The sequence below is a fragment of the Pteropus vampyrus genome, unplaced genomic scaffold, assembly GCF_000151845.1.
Source record: "Pteropus vampyrus isolate Shadow unplaced genomic scaffold, Pvam_2.0 Scaffold29, whole genome shotgun sequence".
Lineage (NCBI taxonomy): Eukaryota > Metazoa > Chordata > Mammalia > Chiroptera > Pteropodidae > Pteropus > Pteropus vampyrus.
Genome location: NW_011888810.1, coordinates 11,417,949 through 11,435,187, shown reverse-complemented (window position 1 = coordinate 11,435,187; position 17,239 = coordinate 11,417,949). Strand labels below are relative to the sequence as shown.

The 17,239-nt window shown below is 43.4% G+C and overlaps 1 protein-coding gene across 2 annotated transcripts in view; it reads left to right on the top strand.

Annotated features, from left to right (window-relative positions):
- The first annotated feature begins 9,168 nt into the window (after positions 1 to 9,168).
- CDH11 (cadherin 11) overlaps positions 9,169 to 17,239 on the top strand; it is an 82,024-nt gene continuing 73,953 nt past the window's right edge. Inside the window, exon 1 of one of the 2 annotated variants that reach the window (XM_011356676.1) lies at positions 9,169 to 9,296. The gene's annotated coding sequence lies outside the window, so the exon portion shown is untranslated. The remainder of the gene's footprint in view (positions 9,297 to 17,239) is intronic. The other variant, XM_023528554.1, reaches the window with a different exon arrangement.

Below are 17,239 nucleotides of genomic sequence, written 5' to 3'. Positions count from 1 at the left end.
TCGCATTCATTATCTCATCCTCCCCACCACCCAACCCCACAGCTCTGTGAGGTGTTATACTGTCCCTTTTACAGATAAGGAAAGAGTCCTAAGTCACAGAGCTGGTGAGTAGTAGCCCCCACGGGAACGGCCCGCCGGACTCAGAGTTCCACATCCCAGCCGGGGCTGCACTTCCTGCCAACGTCTGTCCAGTTCCACAGCTTGGCCCCTGCTCTCTATCCTTGCTCAGTGATGTGCCCACTTGGTTTTGTTCCTAAACGGGGTCCTCTAGCTTTCCCTGGGGCGACCAGACCATCTTGTCAGGGACTGTGAAAGCTGGCTGTGTCTACACCTCACCTTGACAGCTAAAGGAGACCTCTTTTGCCCTCATGGTCTACTGCACATGCGATGCCCTCTTAAAGGTGGCCTTCATTGTGGCACCAGGTGGAGCCCATGAAGTCACAGACTCCTGTGGAATACTAGAGAGGGAAAGGCTCCTAGAGATCCTCTAGCTTACTGTTTCCCCAAGCGTGGTTAGATCTTTGCTGAAGAGGGTGGGCTGCTTTTAGCTGGGCAAGTGGTTATTTCAATTACAGAACTCTGTAGACTAGAGTAGGAAAGACCTTTATTGACCATCAGCTCCACCCCAGTACCCAGTGTGTGTGTGTGTGTGTGTGTGTGTGTGTATAACTTATACACTTACACTATCGGACAGCTACAGGTAGAAGGCCAAGAAGGCGTAAAGAAAACCTGTTTCAAAATCCAGCCTGGTTTCCTTGGCCGAAGCCATCAGATAGGGATTTAATAAGGGGACACTGCAGTGGAAGACCGCACAGAGCCTCTGACTGAGCACAGACAGGACCATTTACCTGTTACTTCCACACTAGTGACCCAAGCCCCATCTGGTAAGATGCTGACCCAACTCTGTACAACTACTGACTGTTATTTTTCTCTTCATTCTCGGTTCCTAGCAATTAAATTGGTAGTAAAAGTAGATTTCGCTTATAACCATGTGAGAATTTTTTTAAAAAAGATGAAAAGGAAAGGAAGAAACAGACCTGAGGGGGGCGGGGGGGGGCACACGCACACCTGGGAGGTGGGTCCTGGGGAAACGGCCTCGATCTTCCTATGAGAATATTAGATTCTTGATACTGGCATGTGATTTTCCCCAAGAATGTCAAAATTTGTACCTACAAGCGAACAGTATTATCCCACGAATAAAGTGCAGCACACTATGACGGAAACATTTAATGGCCCACTTCCCCTGCTGACCCCGAACGAATCCAGTGCAGCTAATGAGGGGTGAGGTTGCAGAGTGCCCGCCAGACCCCATCGCTGCCTCACTTCAGCCCCTCTGTGGCCAAATTCACATTTTTGCCTGAAGGAAATTACAAGTCACCACCCATCACAGGCCTTCCTAGGCACCTGCATATCCAGGTCCCTCTAAGTCAGGGGCTCACTTCTTTACTAGCTCATTTGTTCAAAAACTACTTGGAAGCATCTGTTTGCACCTTTGTCCACCTGATACACAACAGGCAAAAAAACATTCATGCTTCTTGCCCTGCCGGAGCTTACAGACAATTTGAATTTGTGTCGCCTCTAACGTCAGAATAAGTGTCTTGAGGAGGTAAATAATAAAATGGCTCCCCTCCTCCCATAATTTTACATTGTAGAAGGACAGTCCCACTTAATTTTGAGAAACATTGTTTGTTTGTTTGTTTGTTTTTCCTTTCTGCGCATACTGGCCCCAGAGAGGACCCTCTCCTATTATATATCATAAGTCAGTTCTGTTGCTATGGACAGTGCAACTTACTTTTCTTACCGTGAGGAAACAGTTGCCGGCTGTGCTTATTTCTAGCACACAGCAAAAACTGCAGTGTGTATGTGTGTTTGTAAATACTTCTCTGACTTTCAATATGGAGATCTGCAAATAAGTTGATTTCTTGGTTATATGGAAGTTAGCCCAGATTTGATAAATGTTAAGAGATACTGTCTCAGGCCTTGGGTCACGGTCAAAAGTCTTCGCTGTGTTCCTCGTTTCATTTTAGGGAGCTTCACTAGTGGCTGCTCTCTCTCCCTCTTTGGATAGTTCAGTAGCCTGGCAAAGTAATGTAGTCTTTAGTCCTTTTTTTTTTTTTTTTTTTTTAATCATTGGACTATTTTCCTTAATTAGTGTCCTAATTTACATCTGGAGAAAGCTGTAGAGAGTAGCTGTTGGGTGAATTGCTGTAGGTTCAAGCCGCCTGTGTCTAAATCCTGCCTATACTGCTTAGGGGCTCTATGAATGAAGGCAACTTTACTCAACTTTTCTGTGCCTCAGTTTCCCAGTTATGAGATAAAAGAAAAGCATGCTACCTCACATATAGGATTGTTATAAGATTACATTATACATTATAAGAAAGTACAGCCTGAGACCTGACACACTGCAAACTCTCAATAATGTTAGCAATTACTTTTACCTGTTTGGATTAGGTTGTATCTACATAACAGTTCCTGGAGGTACAGAAGAGTCAGAAGGGTGAGCATTGCGGGTACATCACTTACGTCATGCCCGAAAATCCTCAAAGATGATTAAATGCTTCATGCGGCATCTGAAGTATTTGGGAATTATCGATCACACTTTTTTAAACTCAGTGCTTGCACAAACACATAGATTTACTGTCAGTCAGTCTTGTTAATAGCCAATTGTTTACAAAAGGATAGCCTGTTTTTACTGATTTTAACTTCTTTTAGGAAACAAACCAAACAGCTTGCTATTGCTTTTATCAAGGCTGAATAATTTGGGCCGAGTATATCGTTATGGTCCTTTTTAAAAAAAATTACAAATTACACAATTATAAAATTATAAATTTTACATTTGTCATTTGACATCAAGTTGATAAACTTAAGGCAATAGATTTTCAATCTTTCAAAATTTTAAAAAATAGTTTTAGAGTTGTTCTCTTTTTCACTGCAACCACTTACTCATTTCTCCAATAAGCGAAGCCCTGTAGAGAGAGGGTTAGCAGTGGACTGACCCAGGCCAGACAAAAATGAGTATAAGATGTGATTTCTGTCCTCAAGGAACTGAGCTTACTTGGAGGCAGCAATGAAGGGTCAGCCAGCACTTATGTACAGAGCTCTGCTCATGGGAGACGTCGAGAAGCTGTGCAGCCAACTGTGGGAATCCAGAAGCCCCCCGAGTCCACGCCTGGGTGCGAGGGGAAGGTGCATCACGCGTATACTAACAGTGAATGGGAGCAGAGTTCAGATGGGAGAACGGTATGTGCAGCGTGGGTGCAGAGCCTGCTAGGCTCAGGGAGCTGCAGGCCCTACCTGGGCGGGAGGTGAGGCTGACGGCAGACCCAGCAGAGAGATACATGAGTTGTGTTAACGAGTGTGGCTATTTCCCAACCTGACAGGGAACCGTGTGGAGTTTTAATATTGTCACTTTTTTTTAATGTAAAGATGGCTGTCCTAGTAGGTGGCTTCCATTAAGGCGGGAGTTTCTGTTTTTCCATGTGCGTTACTGGTAAATGTTGAGATTGTTCATTCACAGCAAGGAGACAAATACATAAACTAAACAACGGAAAAGGACGTAACTGTTCAGAAGCACATGTGATCGTGCAAGCCCTGTTTGCTCTTTTACCCCAGTAATTCTTTCTAAAATGTTATATATTGACTATACAGACATCCCTGAAACTTTACTGAAGCTTGGTTACATCTTTTTTGTTTGCTTACCACCTAGCCCCACTCCCCCCCCAAAAAAATTAAAAACTAAAATTTCCGGAATTTTAGGGCAAAAATAAATTACACTGTCTTGGAGAAAGGCTTTTTATTTTCTTTCTAAGAGTTCTCAGGTTCTATCATAATATAAATAGACTCGACATATATTTGTGGCCTTTATAGTGGCTGTGCTTAGATTTTTCCCCTTAATCTGACATTTTATTCCTTTTTTATTCAGTAGAGAAATCATCATGGCAAAGTAGAAAGGCAGAGCCTTTGGAGCAAGGAAAAGATCTGAATTCTCATTCTGCTCCTAATCTAGATCTGAATTCTCATTCTGCTCCTAATTAGATTTGTTATCTTGGGCAAGTTATTTAACTCCTCTGAAGTTTAATCCCCTTCTCTTTTAGGAGGTAGGCAAGGAAGCCTCTCTCAGTGCTGCTGGGAAGATTAATTAAAAAAAAAAAAAAAAGTATGAAGAAGCACCAAGGCAATATATTGGGGGTACGCAGTAGGTGGCAAATAAAACAGGAGCTTCCAGTATTGCAATTGTTAATATATTAAAGGGGAGAAAGCGAAACTACATCACTTGGGCGAGAAATAGGGATAAAATGTAGAGTAGCAGGAGGCTCGCTCATATGCTAGATGACTGTTTGTTTATTCATTTCCCAAAGATATTACAAAGGCTGTGAATATTTATTTAGTTCTGCTCCCAATAGCCCTTCTAATAGGGAATTATTTGGGTACAACGAAAGACATTTGTAAATGTGGCTGATAAGACTGGCATTGGACAAGGAGTGTTTTGTTGGACACAAGAATTGTATTGTCCCCGGCTTCAGTTGTCAAGTGCCCGGGGAACCCAGAATTTATGGTGGCAGCACAATGGGCCTTTCAGGGCCCAGCGAAAGAGCTGTGAGATCCCGCTCCCAGCTTTTCAGGGCCTCTAATCTTTTTATCAGGCCCGGACAATGCCGGATTCAGCTCCTGCCTGAGCCTCCTGACTGTCCATTGGCCATCAGGTATTGTGCGGTAATTACCATGGTGACAATGGACTCTCTCTACACCCGTCCATCGGAGCTTTGGAATCGGCAGAGGTTGTCACTTTGTATTAGGTGCCTCTAAAGGCATGGCTTACTTAGAAACACTACTAAAGAGAAATAAAGATAATCGTATTAAGAGTTTGATTTAAAGGGCCACTGTGTCAAATCCATTTGGAGCCCAGGAACTCTTTATGGATGTTTTCTTGTAATTACAGACGCTGGGCGTCACTTTGCACAGGCAGTAAGTAAGTAGCTGGCCTTAGAGATTTTGCAGGGAGTCATGAGCTGTCTGTGGACAGCTGGCAACCCTGAACCTCCCAGCAGGGGGAGAGATCTAAGCTGAGCCGGTGAACTTTGAGACTTGGTTTCCTCATCTGAAAAAAGAATGGTGTGGAAAACACTTACAGATTAATATTAATTGTATGTTACATGATTGCATATTAATATATGTATTATATGAATATTCTATATAAATACTTATTCATCTACTATAGGGTTTTGTGAATATCAAATACACAATAACATTTAAAACTAATGTTTTAAGCATGCACAATCTATATCTTTTCATAATCATAGCTACTAATTATTGAATGCCTAGTCTGGGTGAGGTATTGCATTTATTATTGGTTTTCTTCACACTAACCCTACAAAAGTTATTATTATCCCCATTTTGTAGTGAGAAAATTGAATATGCTGCCCCTTCTCCTGCCTGCAGAGCAAGAAAAATACAACAACATCAGCAAAACAACTTGGTATTTCTAGACCAACAGAGAAGTCTATGTCCATTGCTTAACTTCTTTGCCCAATAAAAGTTTCGAAACCTGATGTTTCACTTGTTTATTTAATAGCGATATATTTAATGATAGTTTATTATGCTCCAGACCATGATACCTGAAATTCCCTGTTATGTATAAGTAAAATTGTCTGTGAGCACAGACCAGAGGAATAGGCGTGATTTACCCTGGAAAGTGGGTTTCATTGTGTGTCTTTAAAGCCGGGGGGAAAGGATTAGACTTTGTTAATGTTTCAGCCCAGCTACAGCTGCTTCCTTGCTCAATGCACTTGGGCATTTACCACTTAGCCTCAGTTTCTTCATCTGCAAAACAGAGCTGTCACTGTCTCCTTGGGCTACCCAGCCCCGCTTAGTGGCAGTTCTTTCCTTTTTAACGTGCCACCCTGTGTCATAACCTGTAGCGGCGTTGTGCACACAGGAAGCGGTCTGCGGGTCCTGAAGCATGTGCTGAGGCGTAGTGGGGTGGGGACCGTTTTAATCTAACTCACATATACTTCCAGCTCTTACCTTTCCTCACCCCAGCACGGTTTTTGTTGGCGCTGTGACGTTGACAATGATCCTGGCACATGCCTGACCTGGCTGAGTCCACATTCTAGAAGAAGGCCTATTCATGGAGATTTATAAAGCAAAGTATTTGATTGAGAGCACAGATCCTAAGAGAGGGATAGCAGCATGATTCATGGGTTAAAGAGCAGAATATGTCCCTGTGTAGACCAAGCCTTCCTTCCAGTCCAAACTCAGCAAAAGAAATCTGCCGCCATCACACCCCCACCCCTTCCCCGCGTGTCCTCCTTGATTTTCATATGTTCACCAAGTGTTTTCTCTATCTCACTTTACACCCTTGTGTTCTTTTTCCTGATTTCTCAATCTCTCTGAAATAATATATGGCAGGTAATGTCTGTGCCTCTAAGAAGCTTGGTGCTGTGGATGGCCACACATGATGGGTGGGGCTGAGAGAGGGTGGTGGCCTGCACTTAGGAGGGCCTGTGATGGCACAGAGTCCTTGGGGAATGAAGGGAGAGTCCTTGGCGTAGGTTGGGGTGGATGCAGCAATGCTGGGTTGCCTTTTTCTGGCTCAGAAGGGAACACATGATTCCAGGTCTTGGAGAGTCATGAGATGAGAGAAGAGGAGGGAAAATGACCATTCCGACTGAGAATACCTACGCAGAAAAAGGTCTGCAGTATACCCACCCAGCCCGCTTCGGCCCAGTCAGCTCTTTGTCCCCCATCAACCCTGCTACAAGCACAAAAACAACTTAGATTTCTTATACTCATTTTTTTCTTTTCTAAGAAACGAAAAGAAAAAAATGAGTATAAGAAATCTAAGAAACGAAAAGAAAAAAATGAGTATAAGAGTCTAACATTTTCTACAGAATCCACAGCTCCTTTTTCTCAAATGTTTGCAGTGATCAGAGCTCATGGACAATTCACCCATCTATCTATTTTTGCTTTCCTTCTAAAGCTCTTAATTGTCTTTGCAGGCTTTTGGTAAAAGGAGTTTTATAGGAAACATTTTGCAGGGAGCTAAAGAATGCAAGGCAAAGTGGGAGTTCAATTCGTTTTTATAGATTTGAGAAATAAACTTTTTAAAACACGCTGGCTCCAGATGCAACTGTATTATTAACTGCCTGGAGAAGGAAAACAGAAGAAACACAGGCTATGAAGTCTGCACTGCTGAATTCTGATCTCACCTCAGGCGTTATTGGCTGTATACTGTGGGCAAGAGTCTTATGCCTTTGAGTGGCGTGGTGAAATGGGTTTCATGATACTCAGAGTGTTCATGGTATTTAAAGACCATCCATTGGTGAGGCCTGTGGCAAATGTCTGCTCCATTTTTGTTTACAGTGTTTGAGTTATCTACTTTTGAATAACCTACTACCCCTAAATTTAATGGCTTATAAAAACAATTTATTATCTCGTAGTCAAGTTGCATGAACTCATCTGGATGGTTCTTAGCTAGGGTCTTTCATGCTGTGTATTCAGATGGCTGGAGTCACATGAGGGTTGGATGTCCAAGACGGCATCTTCACTCACCATCTGGCACCTCAGTTTGGATGCCGGAACAGCTAGAGATGGCTGGGTGACTCTCTGCTTGTGCAGCTTCTCCACAGCATGGAGGTCTAGAGTATTCAGACTTCTGACACGGCATCTGACTTCTTCCCAGAGCAAGCTTTCCAAGAGCACCAGACAGGCTAATGGGTTTCTTGTGGCTCAGCTTCTGAAATCATATTGTGTCCCTTTTGCCATGTTTCACTGGTTACCCAGGGACAGCTCAGATTCACATGAAAGGGGACTACACAAGGGCAGGAGTATCTGGGGTGTGGTTCATTGCGGGGGGAGGCATTTTTGGAGATTGGGTACAGTGTATAACATGACTGCAAAGTAGGGTCCTTCCTCATTAGTTACGTGCTGTGTGAACTGCCCCGTGTAGCTTTTTCTCCATTGCTCTACGTGCATGTGGAAATCATCTCGGTGCTACTTGGTCTCTGGCACCCTGGGGAGAGTGATAGTGCACAATACGATGGTTTTATTGTCCTTGCTTCAGTCACCAAATCAAGGTGTTAAGAACAAATTTTAGATTTACAATTCGTCTTCGGCCCTTCACCAGGAAGGGTTTTTGCTTGTTGCTGTTATTGTTGTGGTTGTTTTGGAGAAGGCATTGTGTGTAAGAAGCTGTTAGGTGGAACCAAGATGAGGCAAGGAAAAGTGGATTTGGGGGGAAAAAATGAAGTTTAAAAAATAAAACCAAAGTAAGAAGCCGTTTAAGTCCTTAATGCAGGCTGAGTTGATCCTAGAAGGCAGAAGCTCTGGAGATGAAGGACATTCAAGAAATCCTTTATGCTGCTGTGTTCGGGAAGCTATGCCAGCCGCCACCTTCCTTGGTTCAGTGCCTCAGTTTTTAAAGAGAACAGCTGTTCAGACACTCCATAGTCTTCTCTTCATTCATTCAACAAATATACATTGAACAGCTGCTCTGGGCTAGGAAATATGTTAGACACTTAGGGAGATATGAAGATGAATCAGACCAGAATCCAGGCAGAACACAGCCCCCACATGGAGACTCTAGACTGGGGGGCAGTGCAAGGAGGGGGTGGGGATGTAATGTAGTCTTAATAAAGAATTGAGGCCCTGCCAGCCCAGTGCTCTGGTCTGCTGGCGTGGGTGTGACATCTATCACCATGGCCACAAATGTCACTCTTTGCTGTGGAGTCTGGCCAGGACATTGCTTCTCACTTAAGGAGAGAAGGTACTTGCTAGGGATTTCAGTAATGTGGGTTCTACAGGAATTGGCTCTAAGACTTTATATTCCCCTTCCAGGTCTGTTCTGAGTGCTCTAGCAGTTGCATGTGAAAAGTACATAGCATATTATAAGAAGTTATGAGTTCGACCGCTTTTGACTTTGTAATTAAAGTACCAAATGTATATACGGCTAGCCACAGCATCCTGTAGTACCTCTAGATCCATGATCAGTTTTCCCCACTCTGCACACCATTGTTAAATGGAACCATCTACCAACGTCCCATCCTACGGTCCACACGTGGATTGTTATCGTCTAAGAGAAAAGTCTGTCTTACGTACCCGTGTCTCGTAGTGTATCACTTTATTAATCAGTGTCACCTCTAGGTTACTAATGATCCTTTCACTTTTTTGCAGATTTCACTGTATTTTCGGTTCAGTGGCCCTGTGACGATCATTCCTGTTGCCATTTGTTGAGTGACCAATCAGATGGGTGGAGTCTGTTACAGAAATTGGCAGCAAGTGTCCAATGGGTGAAGAAGGTAAGACAGACCGGCATTGCTGAGTGATTTGAAGGTTATGACATACAGGTGGATGTGGAGAGGATGCCTACCATGTCCGTCCCTCAGACCTGCCTTGGTTTGAACCATCACCAAATCCAAAGTAGAATCCGAGAGGGAAGTAGGTCTACTTTCTTGGGCTTTGAGGAAATCTCATTACTCACTGTTGTTATTGGGTTTTCACTGTTGAACACCTATTATGTGCCAGCATAAGGATGATAATTTTCTTGACTGTAGAAGATTCAGAGGAGAAAGAAGGAACCAATGATGATTATAATTCTTTAGTGAGGACTCAACTGGGTAGACTAAGATGACTGCCCTGGTGCTATTTTCTCCTTTTCTTCTTTTGAAAAGAATTCTTTAAATATGAACAAGGTGACTTACATCCCAAAAGGAAAAGAGGTTGCTAGGAGGCTGAACCTATTAGATTTCAAAAGATAGCACCAGACCATCGGCCATGAGGCTGATTTCAGCCCCGAGGCCCAGTTCTGCCATTCACTGTCTGTGCCCTTAGGTGAGTAAGCTCTTTTCTGGACCATGAGGGTGGTTACGCTAGGCTTCCTAACAGTTCTTATGTTTTAAGATTCTATGAATTCATTTATTTCCTCTATCTGCTCCAGTAGTAACTGGAGCTATTTTTATAGGATGTCCAAATATCCAGATAGAAAATTAAGAAGCAATCATACCAGCATGACTTATCACATGTTAGGGTTCCAGATCTATCTATCCAAACGTCTATAAATCATTTCCATACAGATGTCCAGTAGGTACTTTAAATGCAGATTCAAAATGCAAGTTATGATTTTCATCTCTAAACCTTCACTTTGTCCTGTGTGTCACAATTCAGTGTAGCATCAAAATTCACCCAGATCAGAAAAGGAATCCCATATGCCTCTCAATCCCTTACCACAAGGGCAATCTATTCATATTTATTCCTTTTGATTCTACCCTCTGATTATCTCGGAAATATTTTTATTTCTCTCTATCCGTGCTGCCACCATTCACACGCAAGCCAAATTCTCTTTCTCCCAGATTACTGTAATGCCCCCTAACAGGTCTTTTTACCGCTAGGGTTATTGCTCCCTGGTCAGTTCCAACATGATCTATCTTCTATATATATCCCGAACAGTGTCCCTTAGTCCAGATATTATGTGACTTCTCCACTTAATCCCTTTCAGTGACAGAGATCGGAACTCCTCAACAAGCTTCTAGCAATGATGGGGCCACTGTTTTGCCATCCAGACCCGTACCCCCTGGCCCTCATGCTACACATCCACTCTAGGGTCTACCACATGGCACAACCATCACTTCATCAAAGCCCCATAATCTCTCTCTTCTCCCAAGCTAACTTTTATTTTATATCTTCGCTTGGACCTCACTATCTGCAGGGAGTTCTTTCTGATCTCCTAAGAATGAACTATGGGTGTCTGGAAGATGATGCTTTAGTATCAGAGATTACATCATTTACTGTGAGTTCCACATTGGGCTGTGATTGTCTGTTTAGTTGTGTGCATTCCCAGCTAGACCTGGAGATTGAGGGCAGAACTTATTTGGGGGCCACCATACTCCTAGTTGTAAGCACTGTATGTGACCTAAAGCAAGCTCTAGAAGAGACTTTAACAAAAAATGAGGAAGTAGGATTAGTGTTACCACAGAGGGAAAGTCACAATAATGGCATCTAATAGGAGTCAGACACATAGGTCTTTAAAGGTATCAGCTCCCTTAATCCCTGCAAAAGCCTACTGGGATAGATACTATTAATAACCAAGATTTTATAAATGAGAAAACTGAGTTTTAGAGAAGATAAGTAACTCGCTTATGGCCACATTGTCATACTTTTTATCCTTGGAAATTTTTATTCTTGGGAAGTCTGAGTTTATCTAGAGCTTATATCTTTCATCATTCTCCTCTTTTGCCTTCCCCCTGAATACATCTTCTACGAGGACAAAAAACCATTTCCTCCATAGAAGGCTGGAGGCTTTTTCTGCTGTCCGCACAAATTATTGTTATGTAGATGGTCATTTCCTGTGACTGGGACCTGTAAATCTTTGGTAATTTTCCACTCACATTTTAATATGAGTCTGTTTTGGGACAAAATTTCAATTTGGAGACCACTCCCCGTTCAAGTCTTCCTGGTCAGTGTGTGTGATGAGAATAAACCAGTATGTGAAAACCCTCTTCGTGGAAGCAGAGTTGCACTTCCCTGCGAACGCCCATTTGATTTCGAAATTGTGTGCCTGACTCCTCTTGCGTTAGCCTGTTTTGCAGTCATTTGTTCTGAAGCCTGCTCAGCAGATGACAGGATCCCTTCTGTGGGAATGCCTGCGAATGGCGACAGCCCCGTTTCCGCCAAGCCAAATGAGTCTCTTCATTCCATCAGCCCTTTCGATTCTTCGATAGGACATGTAGCTGATATTTCGTATTTTTCTAGATAATAGGGACAATCAGAATGCGGTATCAGTGAAGTAGAGTCAGAAGTTAAATAGAAAGTACTTGAGTTTAATTTCTCTTCTAGGAAATGTGCTAGATTTATTTTCCACTTAGAAATTTAGAACAGCCTATTTTGAAGAGTTTTACATAGCTTTCATTCCAAGAAGAGGAAGATAAACTATCCTAATGCTTTTAGTACCCTTAACACACACACACACACACACACACACACACACACACACACACACACACACACATCATGGGATAGATGGAATGGCCCTTTCATCATTCAAGATAGGATATTTTTTATTTATATTTATTTATTTATTTGTTTGTTTGTTTGTTTGTTTGTTTGTTTGTTTGTTTTGCCTAGAAGGAGGAAAGGACTTTTTCATGGTCATTCTGTAAAGTTTTGGAAGAACAAAACAAAACTAACCAACAACTTTGGCTTAAGACTCAGATTCTCGATCCCTAGCCAGTTAACAATGCTAGCATTTCTTGAACAGGCACCTATGACATGCCACACACACAGGCGGAGATGAAAGAGTAGTTTTCCTTTCCTGAAGGAACTTACAGTCACGTAGCTTTGTCTAAAGCATTCAGAATCCAAGTAGGAAGGGAAAGAGAGAGAGAGCTGGGAGGGAGGGAGGGAGGGAGGGAGGGAGAGAGAGAAAGGCTTGTAACAAATGATGGTGAAGTGGTTTGGGCTTCCAGGGTCAGCTCCCTGGCTGACTTCCAAGGAGATCCACTTGAGCTTCCATTCCTGGCGCACTTTTCTTACTTAAGTACCTCCTCAGGGCAGGGGGCGGTTACCTGAGTAGCTACAGGATAGGACTTCTGCCACCTGCTATCTTGCTGGGCTTTCAGTGGGGCACTGGGCCACACATATGAATGACTTGACGTGAAAACTATTTGTCTTTATGATCATGAAAAGTGAACATACATTGAGACCCTCCGGAGTGATGATCAGCAGGGGCTGCTGGTCACAGGTTACCCAATTATCTTCCATTTGCATAAAAGTCAATCACAAAAAGCCGCTGGGGGGCAGCTCACCTGGTTCTGCATCGTCCCTGACAGTCTGCAATGTTGGCAGCCTGCCTCCCAACCCCCTGTGCCTGCTGGGTCTGTCTGTGCATGCACATTTCCTATTTTGGGATGTAGGCCACTGTGGAGAAAGAGGACAAGTATCTGTCTGTAGCTGGTGTCACTAGCATCATAAACAGACACTCGGTTCACTTGCAGACTACTTTTCAGATCTTCAATGTGTACAGTGTGACTGTCACTACTATAGTCAGCTAAGGGTTATAGGAAGCTCTCAGGTGTCAGGCAATGTGAATGTCCTACCTTTGCCCTGATCAATACATAAGGAAAACTTTCAACCAAAGCGGTGGTTCTTTGGTCCTGCTTCATTTAACTAATGATGAACAATGCAGAGACCATCCCTGATAGCAACAATGAGAGCTGATATTTATTGAACATGCCCATGTGCCAAGCACCGTGCTCCGTGTGAGGTCACCAGAACCTTGACTGGTCTGTGCGGTCATCATGATTCTCTTATAGATGAGGACACAGAGATTCAGAGAGGTGAATAAACTTGCCAAGGGCCACATGATTAACAATGGGTGCAAAGTCTCCATTCCTAAGTACAGTATCTTCCAATTCTTTTTTATCTTGCCTTCCAGTCTTAACCAAGTTGGAGGGCAGTTATATTACAGTTCTTTTGGTATGGCCATGTCCTAAATCTCCACTGGAGTTATAAGACCTGGCGGCTTCTGGTCAGTGCAGCACTGTACGGCTGAACGTATGCACCGAGTGAGATACAACGCTTGGGGAGAGGAAAACAGAGCCCTGGATATGTTCAATCATCAACCATCTCTTCGTAACCATTTCTGTTTTGGCCCTTGGACTAGTTATTGGAGCTACAAAAATGAACCAAATGCACATACAGCTGAGAAAATGACAATGAAACTAAAGTCATGCCTTCACAGATCTCCCTTTTTTGTGATAGAGCTAGGCTGACGGGCAAATAACCACAGCACAGGCTTGGAGTCTCTTCTAGAAAGCTTCAGGGGTCCACTGGAGCACAGAGAGACTGAATCTGATCGAGGAAATCAGGGAGGAGGTGACCTTTGGGTTTAGACGTGAGGCATGAGTAGGAATGTACCGGGAGACGATCAGGAAGGATTTTTCAGGCAAGAAGAACAACATAGAAGTTCTTGAGTCAGTGTTTGCCCTGACTTAGGTGGTCTATTTGTTTTCATTTTTATTATCTTTAAATAGACGAGGCAGTTAAATAGATGAAGGTGGTTTGAAATTCAAAAGGTCTGCCGGGAGTTAAGGGTCCTTCGATCCCTATAATCTAGCCCCTGAATTTCTTTCTCTGAAGCAACTACTATTTTTGGTCTTCTGTGTGACCCTCCAGAGACTTTCTGGGCTGTCAGAAGGACACATGTCTTTGTGCCAAGACATGCGCAGGCATCTCTATAATGCATGCCTCCATACAGTGGCTTTCAGCATATTTGTATATGGAAATGGTATCCAACTGTAAATGCTGTTATGCACACTGTTCTGTGCCTTGATTTTAAAAAGAAAACTTATATTAAGTTTTTCTCTGTGTGCGTTTTGCTTGCTCTTTTGATTTTAAACTTTCAAATGTATTTTGAAACATTTCAGACCTACGGAAAAGCTGCAAAAAGAGTACAATGAATTTGAATCTTTCATTTTTTAAATCATTTTGCCATGTTCCAGGCAATGGTTTGTATGAATTTAATCCCTAATCAAGGTACAGCTTGGCCGTCAGTTACCCAAAGACGTGCACGAGTTTCTTCTCCCCAGTGCTCGTGCAGTGAGATAACCCAGGTGTACTTGACACTGAGAACGTGTCCTTCTCTGTGGCAGTTTCCCTGAGATGCCTTAAGGCAGCAAATCCACCCCCAGGATAGAGATGGCAAGAGGGGCCCCTCTAAGGGGCAACTTGATACCTACCCACCTTGTGCTCATCTTTGGGAAAGAGATTTGTCCTGTCTCTTCAAGAAGTAAAGAGAAGCAGGTTTCTCAGGCAGGTGAGCATGATCCCTGCCCTTGCCTCCTGGGCCCAGTGGTCCAGGGTGGGAACAGACAGTCCAGGTGAAATTTAATCACTTCATTTCCGACAACTGGCCATTTGGATAGTGTGATTCTTCTGTTCTGCCTGTCAGAGTCAACACAGCACCTCAAAGGCTGGTGTAGGATTCCCTCCTTTTAAAGATCAAAGTGTCTGAGCACTGCTCAAGTTATCAGTGCACTTCCTCTGTGTATTACATGGCAAGGAATAGTTTGTACTCAAGATGAGAGGGCCTTTGAATACTATGACAGGCAGGAAGTAACCCAAGACGACAGTGTGATATGGTTTAGCAGCAGCCAAGTGCCCTGGGCCCAGGAAAATTGTTTTCAGGTATTCATTCATTCATTCACTCTTCAAATAATTCCTGAAAGGCTTGGTATTATTCTTTTATGCTTTGTGCCAAGACATGTGCATGTTCAAGATCTATGGGGTGACAGACATAGACATATCTCGGCTGAAGAAAACAGTTGAACCTGAGATTAATGGGGTGAAATCTCCAAAGAATGACTTCCTGGCCATTCATTAACTCATTCATTCACATATCAAGCACATTCATCGACTGCTTGCTCTGTGCAAAATCCACATTTGCACCAATGAATAAGACCATTGTAGTTTCCATTTTCTGGAATTCACGTGCCAGTGAGGGGGTGTTTCCCCTGACCCCCTGTTGGGTCTACCTGCTTCCTTAAGTTGGTTCCAACAGGAAGGAAGGTTCAGTGGCTCCCAGAGTATTTCAGGAAAAATCAGGACATTGCCCGTCAGCCCTCTCTGTCCCCATGTGATGTCTAAGCCACAGAATCACCATTTCCTCTGGAGGCTACTAACCCAAATTACCCTGTGCCCTGTGGGAGACTCGGAGCTCAAGGCACTTTGAGAGAGCAGAGAGGGAAAGGTAACCAGCCATACTAAAATCTGCCACCAATTAATCGTGGTGGCTGAGAATGGAGAAGGCTGCAGCCAGGCACCTGGCAGAAACCTCCGTTTGGAAGCCTTAGAAGAATTGTGGAGGGGCTAGGAAGTTCATCTTCTTCAGAGGCTCTGAATTTTAGAATCTAAGCACCATTCCAATTGCCGTTAGGTTGTCATAGCAACTGTTCTTACACTTCTTTTCCCTAAGAAAACAATTTTTTAAAAATCGGCTTTATGCTTGCAAGGACCGGGACGAAGGCCCCTCTTTAAATGAATGTCTAGCAAGTTTCCTGTAGTACCTTATTTCTCTGTCTACAACAGATAATATTTTGGACCTCTCAACACTCCCAATTTCTCTTCAGAACTTCCACGTGAAAAATGAACCCAGGAGGATTGTTATTCATTGCCCCTAAACCTTTTACATCATGCTTTGGGCAAAGAAAGAAAAAGCATTTGTCACTTGTTTAGTTTCACTCGTCAGGGTTTGAGCCGGACCCCACTATGGCAGCGAGCAGCCCTGTGCTCACACAGAAATGGCCAGCAGGGTTGCTGGTGCTCAGGGTCCTGGGAGTATGGCCAGCTCCAGGCTCTCTTCCCCAGTCCTGCACCAACTGCAGCGTGATTTCTCTACAATCCAAGTTTTAGCAAGTTGCTTCGTTTGAAAAAAAAAAAAAACCCAAGCTTTGGAAGCATTTGTCCTTCACAGGATGAACTGCAGGGCACTCTTGACTGACACGATCCGGCCCCCATTCCCTCCCGTCTCTGCAGCCCCATTCCACCCTGCCGTTTACTCCATCCATACCGTACTGCCGGAAGCCCCTGCACACTGATGCTTCACCCTCGATTCTCTTGCACAAGGTTCCTCCTCTGTCCCTATTTGTCTGGGTGTGTGAAGAAGGATCCTCTACTCCAGCTGGGGTTCCCTGACCCCGTGAGATAGAGTTTGTCGCTTCTTCTCTTTGGGTACCTTGGTTCCTTGGGGGGGGGTCTCAATATGTCTTCATGGGTCCTGGGCAACTTTGCCTTTATAAGCTCCTTTTTCAACAAAAAATGCTAAATCTTATGTTTTTTGATTGCCGTGGTATAAAGATGAATATAATCTTCTACCCTAAAAGGTCCATTTTCCTTCTGACTTAAAAAAAAAAAATTTAAAACATTCCTATGTGAGGATGTGGAAAAAATGGAACCCTTGTGCACTGTTGGTGAGAATGTAAACGGGTGTAGCCACTATGGAAAACAGCATGGAGGTTCCTCAAAAAATTATAAATAACACTACCTCATGACCCAGCCATGCCACTTCTGAGTCTACCCAAAGAAACACCCCCATGGTCACTGCAGCAGTATTTATAATACCCGAGTTGTGGAAGCACCCTAAGTGTTCATCGATGGACGAATGGATAACGATAATGTCATATATACATAATGGCTTGTTATTCAGCCATAGAAAAGAAGGAAATCTTGTCATTTGCGTCGGCATGGGTGA